Genomic DNA, 10,443 nt, shown 5'->3' on the forward strand with positions numbered 1-10,443 from the left:
AGAACTTTGGAATGTAGCTGAATGTGGCCTACCAGAAATTGCACCACTGAACCTGATCCTTTATTGCGCCTTCTACTATAACCTGGCCCATCGTTATGGGACGCAACTGTATCACTTGTGATTGGGTTTAGCTAACAACTGCCAACTGATTGTGTATCGGCAATGTGGACGATATCTCGTGCTACTTTAAAATATGATACACTTAGACGGTGTTGCGTTACAAAATCATGATCTGGTTACGAGGCACTCCGTTGTCCGGGGCTCGGTATTAATTTGACCGTGCACCTGAGGTTCTTTACCGTGCACTCAACGCACGGCACATGCGTGTTTTTTTAGAATCCGCCTCCCTTGGAATGTGGCTGCCGCGGCCTGTATCCCAACTCGCGCAGTCGAGCACAGCAGTGCAACGCCTTAGCCACTATGCTACCACAGCGGGTGCCTCGTGCCACTTTAGGGATTGTAACGGCATCATAGTACATAGCATCTACTGTCTTTCTTTTGACGTTGACAGCCTTTGTATGCTATATCATTGGGCCGGCTGCACGACAGAGCAGTCACATATGAAAACGAACTGGAGCCATGGACTCGACCTTCATCCGGACACTGAGACAGCCAACCAGAACTTCTGTGTGATTTTCAATGATGACTAAAGTCTGACGTCTCTTTTAATTGCCCGGTGAACGCTGTTGTGTGTGCGCGCATCACTTAATATCAATTTCGCTTTTCCTTCTTTTTCTTCTCTTCCCACTTCCCGCTATCTCCTTGTACAGTATCAATCCAGGTACAGCTGCGTTTGACCTTCCTGCCTTTCCTTTTATTTCCCTCTCTTTATCGCAAGTGACATTCATGCTAAAGTACTGCAGTCCCAAGGTACTGCTTTTCAGTAAACACAAGCCCATCTACATTATTGCAAAACTATGTACTGTTCGTTTCTTTGTATTAGCAAACATATTGGGACCAACCACTGCAGTTACCTCATGTTTGTTTTATTCTGAAAAATTGCAACAAATTGTTCAACAATTTCACAAACGCTGCTTCAGCAAGATAACAAGTCAGACTACACTATGTTATTGATAGAGGAATTTCGGCATGTTAATACGGTGAAGAAGTGGTGGATGCTGCTATGAAAGTCTTTATAACAGCTGCCAATGTGTAAGTCTAACACGTAGTTCACTAGCCGAGAAAACCGATGCCTGTGAAGACACAGAGCTTTTTGGAGCTGCCTAAATATATGCATACCTCTTATTTCCACTACGGGTCTTAAATTCATATGACTGCCAAGAGCATCGCGTCTATATACATACATATATATATATATATATATATATATATATATATATATATATATATATATATATATATATATATATTCATATATCTATATATATATATATATATTCTAAGTGTGAACTAATAGCATAGTAATAAATAATCATAATACGCGCAAAGTTCCTCGAGCAGCCAGTAGCGTGATAATTTTGCCTGCATTCGCGGGCTTCTTTTACACTTGGAAAAACACGTTTATATAGCACGTATTGAGGAACAGAAGGCTGTATCGGGAGTTTATTCATGTTGCTCTACAATTCCGTCCTGGAAAGTTTTCGTTTAATTAAGATATTTGCGATGTTTATTAATTAATTTTAAATAGGTATGTAATTAGGCGCAATGCAAAAAATTACCTGAGTATCTACAAGTGACGACATGCACCAATATCTTGGTTCTGTCCAGTTACGTAGCATTTGTATATGTTCATATTTGCATATATATCAGGACACCCTGTTACAGCGCGATATGGGCTAAGAATCGGGGGAGGGGGGGGGGGGGTTGAGAGTACTTATCTTTATAAGTCCGTTCAAGTCCTGTTGTTGCATCCACGTTCGTTATCTTCGCTGTTGTTGTCGTGCTCTTCCTTCTCATTGTTGGCATATGAGCTGCTACTGCTTTTTGAGTACGCACACATAGTTCTCATTTGAGGGGCTGTCAAGATTTCTGAGAGAAACTGCATGTAGAATTATTTTTCAAGCGTCCACTCAGATATGCTTATTAAACAAACTGAAATGTAATTAGGCACAACCACCTGCCCGAAAGAATCAACGCAGGGACATTCACCCTGGTTATTCTGAAGCTATGCATAGTAATTTGCCCTGGCATTTGAAAATTACACTGAGGCACTCTTCGGTCTGCAAGTCACAGACATTGATCAGGTCAATTTATCATTCTTTGATTAACCAACCTTAGCTGCAAATGCGGCTCTGATATCGCTGGAACAGTCTGGACAACGGTCACTGGATAACAGTGATGACATGCCAGAATTAGATCAATTAGAAAGTTTCCTGCAGAGTAAGGCACGCTTTGTAGGTTTGGTCCAGCGTACCTAATGGACTCCTTTATTGTGAGTGTGCATCCAATTCGACATTTTATAACTTTTTGCTGGTAACAAAAGTATGTACGTTGGCAGCGATAGCCAGCAGCTGTGCAGATACATTACTGACGTAAATATATCAAAATGTTCGCATGCTTTTCCGGCTCTGCAGCTGCAGCAGGTTCTTTTCTTTCTCGTAAACGATGTTCGATTCGACGGAAGGTATTTTAGGTAATGAGCTGCGTCTGATGTGACATCTCCTTATGCATTCGCCATCCGTTCTAGTTCTCATGTTGCAGTGCATGCATGTAGAGCTTTCATCTAAATACGCCTCCCGCATCGAAGTCTCGGTCACTGTTTGGTACCAAAACAAGATCTTGGTGCACGCTTAGTACAAAAAATGGCAGGTCAAGCTTCATCACACCAGCTGTTAAGTTCATCCGTAGGCACAAACTCCAGGGTATCCGTCATTATTGAGGACGGTATCATGAAATCTTGTGTCAAAGGCGCAGTCATCCCTGATGTCATTTTTGAATCCTTTTTCACGGACATTTGGCAAGATCATGAAGACCTGACTGCTGTGGTAAGTTAGGAGTGGCTTTGAACTAATTCTTTTGATTCTCCCGCAAGCGTTGTGAACTTATTTGCTGCTATTGTTGGTTTCAAAACAACATAATCGAACATGACATCTTCCTGGTGCGCGCTTCGGTTGCTGCGAACTCAGAGTAGATGTTAAGGTCTGGCTGAGTATGTATATATCGTGTGGAATTACTCAGTGCACCCAAAAATTAGGCAGCACTCCTGCGTTTGAACGTTCAGCAGGAGCGCATTTGGTATTTTAATAATCTCATACTCTTCGCCTGTTATGTCCTGCAGACGCCCCCACATTATTTTTGACACGGCTTAATGTTGCCTGAAATTTGAAAGAGGTTTAAACGACGAACAAATATGCAGTATCTGAAGCTGTAGAGTTTGATTCTCGGATCAGGATATTGTTGTAATACGTGAAATATCCCGACACCCAAAGAGAACATTCTGAAAATTCAAACTATGGAAGAAGCTACTACGTACCATATTTCGAATTGAGGAGTCATTACGCATTTAGCGGTCCCTCGGAGAAACTTAATAGCCCTCTTTCAGCAAGAATGTTGTCACTTTTATCAAAGTAGTTAGGATGTAAACTCTAATGTAATTTTCCTAAAACAATGTCGATCTCAATTGGCCTGGGAGCGTAAACAAGGCTTTACTTCATGGAATTCAAGCCTAAACGTTCTCGCAGGCTAATACGCTGCCCATGAATAAAGGGAAAGCTCCAAAACTGCAGAGCTACGACATCTAAACCAAAGTGATGTCTTCGTGAGGGTAAAGAATGACTTCAGAATATAATTTTTTACAAAAGAGACACTGAATCTTAGCCACATTCTACAATCGGCGCGAACAGTCTACAGGGCGTGGGTACAGCCAGTAGAACCATATAACGTCAAGCTATTCAAATGTTGAAATAATACAGAATATAAATCTGAATATCAGGCTGTGTGTCCAGGGCAGAAGTATTCAGCTTTATCTCAGATCCATGCCTCGTAAATTTAGGTACAGATACGTTGCCCTTTTGATATTAACACAAACGATAGACAAAATACAAAATAAAACAAAAGTACGAAGCACGCCGTTGAAGATCACATGTATTTCACATGGCCGATCCACCGTCCCCCTCACCCCCCCCTCTTTGTTTTAACTTGTTCATTTACAAGTGTTTGCAGAGTTGCAAACTCCGAGATGGAGACAATTTGGCGCACCTCTTGTGTTTTGTATAATGATTCATAGTGACCGAAGTTGACTTTGGGAACTCGATGGTGGCTGGCACTTTGTGAGGACGACGGTGGATTCCGTTGTTATAAAAGCGATGGCTGAGAAAGTCAGGGGATGAGTACATATAGCTAGCCTACCAAACGGCTTTCGGCACAACGGGTCGTATAACGTGTCCGTGTGCCTGGTCAGCAGTGCTCACGAAGGTCCGTTCAAGGCAGGACCGCGGGACGTCCCGCGGAGTTGTTTATAGCTTGGGGGGGGGTGGTGCGCCATCGCGGCGCCGCTACACGGTCAAGGGGAAAACCACCACCAAACCCAAAGCCCGGAGACCAATTAATTCGTGCTCTTGGCCAATCAGGACGTACGCATAAGCTATGCAGAATACATTACTTCATGTACACCAATGATAACACAGTTCAACCTGCTACACGTACTTAAGTCGTTGACAGGTGCAGAGGAAGCCGATGCACGTATGCAAGCAGCACTCACCACTAGAAGGCGGATTTGTAGGCGTTAAAACTGCAAGTTTTATGAGCCTTTAAGCAGTACTTTAGGCACGATAAGTGCCAGAATAGACACTACAAAATCTTCGCAAACCACAACCTGTTTTACGTATTGAATGTGTGTAGTCCATGTTTATGGCAAGAAACTTAAGTACAGCGTTCACTTGTGAAGTGTCAAAGGCAGCATACCTATAGTGAAAGCAGTTGCGTCACAGGGCTTTGCTTGGCGGAACAAGATGCCACTTTTTACCAGGCGCATTTTTGCCGTCGACGTCGCCGTGATGTTCCGTATAAAATCCAAGGGCGGTAACACCATCAGCGCGCCTCGTATGCTGCATGTGCGAGTGAAAGCACGCGAGGGGAGCCGACGATTGCGGCTAATTATGCTGCGCGCGAGGGAGGAAAGCGGAGAGCAAATGGACCGTCTTCCGTGGCGCGAATGGCCGCGTTGAAATGGCAGGGAAGGAATGGGGAGGATGGTGATGTGCTCCGGCCGTAATAGTTTCATTTGGGCGTCCGCAGCAGCTCTGCGTACGCAGCAAACTCGCGGAGGCGTCAGTGCGCATGCGCAGTACGCAGGAGCACGCACAGTATCCTGCGTGCGCCCGCAGCTTTTCATAAGCCGCGTAGCATCTGCTGCAGGCTCTGCGGCCTTGGTGGAACGTTCTCGCTTGTCCACAAGAGCGCATTTTTCGATATCGCTTTGGCCGAAGATATGACTCCGGCTTGTGGTTTGACTTCGTGGCGGCTGATAGTGGCTACACAGTTTCAGAAGGTGGCATATGGTGGCACTGATTAGCACGCTACTGGTTCATACGCGTGCAAGTCAGCAATCCCATTGTCACCCTTTGCGTCCGGCCAACTATTGCCGTATCGTGAGCGCGTGCTACGCTACGCGCGCACAACCACGCGCCCTGCGCACGTGGGTGGTTGAGGACGCCCAACTAAATCTGGTTAATGCGTATTTCGCGACCGGGCGCAAGGGGCACTGACGATCGCGGCTCAATCTCGTGCGCAGGAGGGAGGGGGGAGCGGCTTCAATTTTGCCAGTAAAGGCTCGTTTATAGTCCGACGTTATCGGCGCGCGGGCGAGCGTCGTTCGCGGTCAGTCACGCTACGTCGGTTGCGCTGCGCCAGCCGAGATGCCATCCCCTCTATACTTCAACGCGCGTGGCGTCGGCTGCTATCTTCGGAGCATGCGCAGAACGTTCGCGAAGTCGCGCGCCGTCCGCAAACGCCGTCTGCGGAGTTGTATTGGCGCCTTGTTCTTCGCGCGCAATGCATTGTGGTGCGAGAGTTCCGCCGACTCCGACGGGCGAATGGCTCAGAAGCCATATCGGCGCCGGGCCCGTCGGGGCGCGTCGGAAGCCGCCGGTTACGTTGGCTGCGCCGGTGCGCCCGACTATAGACGACCGCACGCCAAGTTTCATCCTAGACGCCAGCGCTCGTTTCTCCCCTGGCGGAACGATTTCATCTCCAACGGGTGTAGGTTTCCGCCGCCGCTTCCCTTAGCGGTCGCGCCCGCGTTCAGTTCGCGCTGCGCGCGAAACGTCTCTTGTTTGCGAGGGCGCCTCTTCGGATGACCGGAAATTATTATTGTGTTGTTAACTGTCACGACAGCAATGTAAACACGAAATGGTTGATGCCACCAGTGAAATTCTGCCGATTCACAAGAAAATGGTACGAAAAAAGCAGACGACACACATGGATTACTGCGGTGTGCCGAGCGAAGTAAACAACTGGCAAACGAAGCGAGCTCGTTCATTGATCACTCCTGAGTGTATGACGGTTTTTATATGTAACCCACATGAATTTAATAATTACTCGGTACATAATCCTTTTATTCATATAAAAACTTTTGTTCGACGAGCGCTTGTCCTGTCTTCTTTCTCGTGTTTCGTTTAGGTGTGCGCTGCCCAAGAATGGAAACCACTTCAGTTGTATGCGCTAGCAGTGGCCGAAGTTCACGCGTGCCGAGAAATTGAATATGTGCAGGATGCATTGAACATGACCGGAGTTCATTCCCGCTTCACCACTGCACCGATCGATCGAGTTACTGGACGATACGCGGCCCGCGTCTTGGTCGCGCCGGCATTGCTGAAGCAGGAATGATTACTAATACTTTCAACTTCCGTCTCTTGAGCACTGTTAAAAAATGGCCAAGCTGTCTACATTGCTGCTTCTATTCCATATTGTAGGGGACGCACTAGTTAAAGTTGTGTGCGCATGTCGTACTTATGCTATGCAGCGATATATTTTGTTTATTTCCACACAGTGTCGATGGAAGACCGTTGTCGCCATCAGAGACAACACGGATTTGTAGCAAACATATTGTGAGAAACTGCAAAAATGACTTTAGCTCGTATGTGCCGTATGTATGTGCCGCATCGTATGTGCTGATGATTTTTCCGGCGGTACATACGATGTCGTTTCCAATCACCTGCTCAGCGTCACTTACATGGTTAAGCAGACGCTGCCCTTTCGCCGCATTGCAGCCATAAAAATAATCGTCAAGCCTACCGATCTTCTTAAAGGCAAATAGAAGCGTGTACAGTCTGTTTCACACTTAGGGAAAAACTGGGAACGTATTGCATCGCGATGCGGCAAGCAATGCAGTCGTGCGGTGGCAGCAGCTCGAGCAGGCGCAGACGCTCGAGGGGCGGAGTCGTGATCTGCGTCGTCTGCTACGGCGGCGCGCGCTGGCCGCATTGTCGGGAAGCGTGCTACTGTCAGGGGCAGTGTACGTATATTTCTTCACTGTGTGTGCTACCGTAATAAGCAGCGACAAGACGCACCAAGATGTGCGCGCAACGTGTTCAGTCTTTGTTTGACTCGAAAGGAAAACAAATCACTCAACAATGATAACTATGGGAGTCGAACACGATGAAACAAACGGATACGATTAAATGAATGTTTTAGGTTCAGACAATGAGCTGGAAATGGTTTTTCTTGAGAATCATTCGCTACACCAGACAGACTCTACCCGCCGGCGGGGAATTGGACACGTCACGCTCGGAACTTCAGTTAGTATCTCGTCATGTCCCCAGTGGCAGCGATGACAGCGCTCATCCTGGAAGGCAGTGAAGTGCAGAATGCCTTGATCAGGGATGTGTTCATTTGCAGCACGTCTCAGTCACTGACGATGGTGGATCGAAGCCTATCCTCGGGCGTCTGATAGAGGGGACGGTGCGCCAGCGATACTTTCAACGGGCCCCAGACATTTTAAATGATGTTGGCGCCCGGGGATTGAGGCGGCCACTCCAAGAGAGTGACTGCGCGCTCTTCTAGCAGTTGTTGCACCACACGAGCAGTGTGGATCGGCGACCTATCGCGTTAGAATATATAGTCGCCTTCCAGAAACGGGCCGTCAAGAATGTATGGAATCAGTACGTCGTCTATGACTGCCCTGCAGCGATGAACTTACCTTCGAGGCGTATCAGTTCGCGTCGCACAACGCATAGTAAAGAATACCGGCTGATTTCACGCCCTAGCGATGAGATCGGCGCCCTGCAACTGATAGTAGAACGTTTCCCGACAATGCGGCCAGCGCGCGCCGCCGTAGCAGACGACGCCGTTCAATATCCCGCCCCTCGAGCACCTGCGCGAGCTGCTGCCGCCGCCTGACTCAAGCGCTCGCCGCATCGCGATGCAATGCGCTGCGAGTTTTCCCCTAAATGTGAAACAGACTGTACACCGCCCTTCGAACGAAATCTCCACGCACACACACGTAGGCACACACCGCGCGCGGCGCGAAACGTGCCAAAACACGCGCAGTGCAGGAGGCAATCAAGGCGGCACGAACGAGAGATGGGAGAGGGGTACCACCTGCTAATAGAATTTTGCTTCGCATGCGGCGCTCTCAACGCCTAGTGTTCCTGTATATGCTCCCGCAGGGAGCAGAGTTGCGCATAGTTCCGCCGCCGTGATCCAGCTCTGCAGCGAAGCCACTCCTCGCGCGCGCAGGAGCCAAATGCCGCGCGGTGTTCCGCCTTTTTCTCTGGTGGTCGCGAGCTACAAGCGCCAATTCTTCGCAGGCGCTTAGCAAAGGGCACTTGTTAATACAGGCTACGCTCGAACGAGTCATTCGTGCAGCCGGAGGGGGTGGGCTTCCAACCAACCGAAACTTTGTATGTACCTATGTAAACACGCATATACAAACACACACACGAACGTACAAATATGGGGTGGGACCGCCTTCGATTCCCCAAAATAATATACTCCCGTGGCTCGAACAGCTCCAAAGTTCGCTCGCAAACGCGCAGTACGTTGCCACAAACAGCGGTGCAATGATTTTCAGCATGCATATGAAGTTGTCTTATCATGGCCAGAAAGCAAGAAGTGTTTTAAAGAGTGTTTAAAACTTCACACACGTAAGGTGGACACTTAGCGCATTTTGGCTGCCGAAACCAGCCGATTAATGACCGTCGCCAAGAGAGCTATCATGCCTGCAGTTATGTCAGTGACCGTTAATAGAGCGCCATTTATCACTAACCATCGTTCACAACAGCTGCAAGTTTTCGATACATGCGGTGCAGACACAGATTTAAGCGCATTTCAAATGTTGACATGTGCACATTTTAAGCAAAGCTTACTTTTATTTACTATTACTATTTAGTAGTACTTACTATTTAGTAGTGCTTACTATTTAGTAGCAGCAAATCTGCAAATAGAAAAAGATTCAAGATGCAAGAGCTTCTTCTAGCTGCTCCTCTGAACGCACGATCGACGGTCCACTGATTGCAATGGCGATGGTACTGACGGAAACGACGAGTTCGCATGAGTCGGCGATGCGCCCGTAAAGTTGGCTTCGCAGCGGCGCGGATCTTTTCACGTCATTTTTCGCGCTCGGCCAATAGCGGTGCGAGCGGCGCCGGAAAAGGTATGCGCAGCTCTGCTCCCTGCGGGAGCATATCATCATCATCATCATCAGCCTAGTTACGCCCACTGCAGGGCAAAGGCCTCTCCCATACTTCTCCAACTACCCCGGTCATGTACTAATTGTGGCCATGTTGTCCCTGCAAACGTCTTAATGTCATCTGCCCACCTAACTCTCTGCCGCCCCCTGCTACGCTTCCCTTCTCTTGGAATCCAGTCCGTAGCTCTTAGTGACCATCGGTTATCTTCCCTCCTCATTACATGTCCGGCCCATGCCCATTTCTTTTTCTTGATTTCAACTAAGATGTCGTTTACCCGCGTTTGTTGCCTCACCCAATCTGCTCTTTTCTTATCCCTTAACGTTACACCCATCATTCTTCTTTCCATAGCTCGTTGCGTCGTTCTCAATTTCAGCAGAACCCTTTTCGTAAGCCTCCAGGTTTCTGCCCCATATGTGAGTACTGGTAACACACAGCTGTTGTACACTTTCCTTTTGAGGGATAGTGGCAACCTACTGTTCATGATTTGAGAATGCCTGCCAAACGCACCCCAACCCATTCTTATTCTTCTGGTTATTTCAGTCTCATGATCCGGATCCGTGGTCACTACCTGCCCTAAGTAGATGTATTCCCTTACCACTTCCAGTGTTTCGCTACCTATCGTAAACTGCTGTTCTCTTCCGAGACTGTTAAACAGTACTTTAGTTTTCTGCAGATTAATTTTCAGACCCACCCTTCTGCTTTGCCTCTCCAGGTCAGTGAGCATGCATTGCAATTGGTCTCCTGAGTTACTAAGCAAGGCAATATCATCAGCGAATCGCAAGTTGCTAAGGTATTCTCCATCGACTTTTATCCCCAATTCTTCCCACTCCAGGCCTCTGAATACCTCCTGTAA

The 10,443-nt window shown here is 47.7% G+C and overlaps 1 long non-coding RNA gene across 1 annotated transcript in view; it reads left to right on the forward strand.

Annotated features, from left to right (window-relative positions):
• LOC129381285 (uncharacterized) overlaps positions 1–6,540 on the forward strand; it is a 146,584-nt gene extending 140,044 nt beyond the window's left edge. Inside the window, exon 2 of the long non-coding RNA XR_008609484.1 lies at positions 6,083–6,540. This is a non-coding gene — a long non-coding RNA (uncharacterized lncRNA). The remainder of the gene's footprint in view (positions 1–6,082) is intronic.
• Positions 6,541–10,443: the final 3,903 nt, after the last annotated feature.

The sequence above is a fragment of the Dermacentor andersoni genome, chromosome 1, assembly GCF_023375885.2.
Source record: "Dermacentor andersoni chromosome 1, qqDerAnde1_hic_scaffold, whole genome shotgun sequence".
NCBI lineage: Eukaryota > Metazoa > Arthropoda > Arachnida > Ixodida > Ixodidae > Dermacentor > Dermacentor andersoni.